A 5,260-nucleotide genomic window follows, 5' to 3' on the forward strand; every position below is an offset into this window, starting at 1 on the left:
AATTTAATTCCGTATCTGAAGAAACAGGAGAAAAACGTGAAATCGTTGTTGATCAGATTGAAACTACTGACAAAGAATATTCGAATCAGTTACCAAATCGACGTCCAGTTCGTGAAATACGTCCCCCAGTAAAATTTAGTAGCTATGAATTAGGATATAACCCTTACCACTCCCAAGAATCAAATGTGTTAGTTAACCTGAGAAAAGCAATGCACGAAGAGCTTGCACCAACAAACTTCAACGAAGCTATGGGAAGTAGTAATTGCAATCAATGGTTTAATGCGATGAAAGAAGAAATGAAGGCATTTGAAGAAAATGATACCTGGGACTTTGTAGAACTGCATAAAGGAAAACGTGTTATCGATAATCGATGAGTATTTTGTATTAAATATATATCAAGATGGATCGATTGATCGATACCGTGCTCGTTTGGTTGCGCGCGATATGTTTTAACGTGCCGGACTTCAGGACTTGATTATGATGAAACTTTTAGTCCAGTTGCTCGTTATGACGCTATTCGTGCTGTAATAGCGGTTGCAGCAGAAGAAAATCTGAATCTTGGTCAGTTCGACGTTAGAACTGCACTTTTATATAGTGACTTGGATACAGAAATAAACATGGCTCACCCAGAAGGTTTCGATGACGGGTCAGGTCGTGTTTGTCGCCTCAAGAAATCATTGCATGGAGTTATGCAATCACCTCGTTGCTGGAATAATACGTTTGATTCATTCATGACAAACAATGACTTTATTAGTTCGACAGCAGATACTTGCATTTACATTCGACAATGCAAAACAGAAAAATTGCCGATTGCTATTTATGTCGACAATGAACATATCGCAGGAACAACTGAAAGCGCAGTGAATTCATTTTTTAGATATGTTGAAGTCTGGATTCAAAATAACAGTGGGAGTATTAGACTCATTTTTAGGTATGCAAGTAGAGGAAGGAAAGTCTGTCTTGTTTATTTCACAGCGAGCATACACAAAGAATATTCTACATCGTTTCAACATGGCTAATTCAAAACCATTAAAACACCCTGTGATAATGAAAAATTAGACAGTGAATATAGCAATACTCTTGACAATAACATTCCTTATTGTTCGGTTGTGGGGTCATTGCTGTGTCAGGCATGATCTACTCGTCCAGATCTCGCTTGTGATGTTTCAAAACTTGCTCGATCTGTGGCTAAACCCACTTCTGATTGGAACGCTGTAAAACGCATTTTGAGATATGTTCGTGGTACTTCAGACTTAGGTCTCTTCTATACTTCATCTGACGGTAAACTTTGTGCCTATGCTGATGCTGACTTTGCTGGCAACACTATAACAAGATCAACAAATGGTTTTGTTTCAATGATTGGCGACACGCCTGTATCGTGGACACCTCAACTGCAGAAATCAGTTGCACTATCCACCAGTGAAGCGAAGTTTCGTTGCTGCACGTTAAGGAACCAAGGAGTTAGTATGGTGTATGATTCAACAGATTGCTGTTGGAGATCAGAGGTAAGCGAAACATGTTCACATTGTTCATTGACAATGCAAGTGCCATTAAATTAGTGAAAAACGCAGAGTTTCATAAACGCTGTAAGCACATCGAAGGACGGTATTATTTTGTGCGGGAACTCTATCAAATTGGGTATATCAACGTAGAATATGTATGTTCTGAAAATCAACTTGGTTATATGTTTAAAAAGCCTTTCAAATTAAACAAATTGAAAGCAAATAGGACTTCGTAACTAATGTGTTTTGACTTCTTATTTTTTATTTAAAAGTTGTTCAGAGCCCCACAGTTTGATTTGGGGGAAGTGTTAAAGTAAATAAATCATAACTGTGTGTTTCCTCTGCTGGTGGTGCTTGGTTTTATGTTGTGTGAATTTCTTTGCTCATAAGAGTTTCTTTTATTTTCTATGCTTTTACTCTATGGAGTTTTTTGTTGTTGCTGTGAGTCATCTTTTAGATATTAAAGGAAGAAGATCACTATTCCTAAAAGTGTTGTGTTCTTGCTATAAAATTATATCCTAAGTTCACCGACAACACCGACAGGTGGCGGCGCTGTAAGTAGCCTTGAACTAGCCGCTAATAGATGTGTGTTCCAAAGAGAGACCTGTCCTTGAGTTGCTTTTGGCGAAAAACCAGAGCATCGCAGATATTTATAGACGCTTGCAAGATATTTACAGAGACATGGCTGTGAACAAAACCTCAATGAGTCGCTGGGCGAGGCATCTGTCATCTGTAGCAGATTTAGGGTGGAGGGGGGGGGGGGTCGAAGAAACTTAAGTTCTCACCCCCCCCCCCCCAATGATGTGGGTCCACTTCTAACAAATCTCAAATTAAACTTCATATTATCCTACTTTCTTAGTTTTGTACTACCTACAGTACAATTTTCATCAGTTATCCTTACTTAGTACATCTTAAGTAGGTATAATATGTTACCAAATTTTAAATTTCTTCAAGAAGCTGTTTACGTGACAAGTTTCTAATCCACAGGCCACTCATTCGAGATGCAGCCACACACACGCCCATCTTTTGTGACTCCAATCAAGCGCCACCGCACGCCCATTACTTGGTCGCGTGTGGTATTTCAGGTATGAGTGTGTGGTTTGCGAGTAAGCGCGCAGCTCTGCCTTTGATACGAGGGTAATCCCAAAAGTAAGGTCTCCTATTTTTTTATAAGTACAGAACTCTGTTTGTGTGGCAGGTGGTCGCACTGCTGTGTGTAAACATGCGCATGCCGCGCTGTGTCTTGGCAGCCGTTGAGAATGGAGCTCCAGTTGGATGTTACCGCCAAGTGCGAATTTGCGCGCAGTTATTCGGTTTTTGAACGCAAAGGGCACTGCGCCGATTGAAATCCATCGCCAATTGACGGAAGCGTATGGTGACTCGTGCATAGATGTCAAAAATGTTCGTAAATGGTGTAGAGTGTTTGCAGCTGGTCGGACCGAAATTCACGACGAACAAAGGAGCGGGAGACCGTCAATTTCTGAGGAGACATCTACATCTACATCCATACTCCGCAAGCCACCTGACGGTGTGTGGCGGAGGGTACCTTGAGTACCTCTATGGGTTCTCCCTTCTATTCCAGTCTCGTATTGTTCGTGGAAAGAAGGATTGTCGGTATGCTTCTGTGTGGGCTCTAATCTCTCTGATTTTATCCTCATGGTCTCTTCGCGAGATATACGTAGGAGGGAGCAATATACTGCTTGACTCTTCGTTGAAGGTATGTTCTCGAAACTTTAACAAAAGCCCGTACCGAGCTACTGAGCGTCTCTCCTGCAGAGCCTTCCACTGGAGTTTATCTATCATCTCCGTAACGCTTTCGCGATTAATAAATGATCCTGTAACGAAGCGCGCTGCTCTCCGTTGGATCTTCTCTATCTCTTCTAACAACCCTATCTGGTACGGATCCCACACTGCTGAGCAGTATTCAAGCAGTGGGCGAACAAGCGTAGTGTAACCTACTTCCTTTGTTTTCCGATTGCATTTCCTTAGGATTCTTCCAATGAATCTCAGTCTGTCATCTGCTTTACCAACGATCAACTTTATATGATCATTCCATTTTAAATCACTCCTAATGCGTACTCTCAGATAATTTATGAAATTAACTGCTTCCAGTTGCTGACCTGCTATTTTGTAGCTAAATGATAAGGGATCTATCTTTCTATGTATTCGCAGCACATTGCACTTGTCTACATTGAGATTGAATTGCCATTCCCTGCACCATGCGTCAATTCGCTGCAGATCCTCCTGCATTTCAGTACAATTTTCCGTTGTTACAACCTCTCGATACACCACAGCATCATCTGCAAAAAGCCTCAGTGGACTTCCGATGTCATCCACAAGGTCATTTATGTATATTGTGAATAGCAACGGTCCTACGACACTCCCCTGCGGCACACCTGAAATCACTCTTACTTCGGAAGACTTCTCTCCATTGAGAATGACATGCTGCGTTTTGTTGTCTAGGAACTCTTCAATCCAATCACCCAATTGGTCTGATAGCCCATATGCTCTTACTTTGTTCATTAAACGACTGTGGGGAACTGTATCGAACGCCTTGCGGAAGTCAAGAAACATGGCATCTACCTGGGAACCCGTGTCTATGGCCCTCTGAGTCTCGTGGACGAATAGCGCGAGCTGGGTTTCACACGACCGTCTTTTTCGAAACCCATGCTGATTCCTGCAGAGTAGATTTCTAGTCTCCAGAAAAGTCATTATACTCGAACATAATACGTGTTCCAAAATTCTACAACTGATCGACGTTAGAGATATAGGTCTATAGTTCTGCACACCTGTTGGACGTCCCTTCTTGAAAACGGGGATGACCTGTGCCCTTTTCCAATCCTTTGGAACGCTACGCTCTTCTAGAGACCTACGGTACACCGCTGCAAGAAGGGGGGCAAGTTCCTTCGCGTACTCTGTGTAGAATCGAACTGGTATCCCATCAGGTCCAGCGGCCTTTCGTCTTTTGAGCGATTTTAATTGTTTCTCTATCCCTCTGTCGTCTATTTCGATATCTACCATTTTGTGATCTGTGCGACAATCTAGAGAAGGAACTACAGTGCAGACTTCCTCTGTGAAACAGCTTTGGAAAAAGGCATTTAGTATTTCGGCCTTTAGTCTGCCATCCTCTGTTTCCATACCATTTTGGTCACAGAGTGTCTGGACATTTTGTTTTGATCCACCTACCGCTTTGACATAAGACCAAAATTTCTTAGGATTTTCTGCCAAGTCAGTACATAGAACTTTACTTTCGAATTCATTGAACGCCTCTCGCATAGCCCTCCTCACACTACATTTGGCTTCGCGTAATTTTTGTTTGTCTGCAAGGCGTTGGCTATGTTTATGTTTGCTGTGAAGTTCCCTTTGCTTCCGCAGCAGTTTTATAACTCGGCTGAAGGTTGAGCAAAGCACGTGTGAAGATCGGCGGATCACCCTGGATGATCTCTGCACGTTGGTTCCTGAGGTTTCCCGATGCACCGCTCACAGAATTTTAACGGCAACATTGAACGACCGGAAGGAGTGCGCAAGATGGGTGCCACGCATACTGACTGAGGACCACATGCGGCAACGAGTTGATGCTTCCCGCGCATTTCTTCACCGCCTTGCAGCTGAACAGGACAACTTTCTGAACTCAATTGTCACTGGTGACGAAACCTGGGCATACCACTTTACACCTGAGACCAGGCAACAATCACGCCAGTGGCGACATCCTTCTTCGCCAAAGTCGCGGAAATTCAAACAAACACAGTCTGCCGGTA

The sequence above is a fragment of the Schistocerca serialis genome, chromosome 12 (assembly GCF_023864345.2).
Source record: "Schistocerca serialis cubense isolate TAMUIC-IGC-003099 chromosome 12, iqSchSeri2.2, whole genome shotgun sequence".
Lineage (NCBI taxonomy): Eukaryota > Metazoa > Arthropoda > Insecta > Orthoptera > Acrididae > Schistocerca > Schistocerca serialis.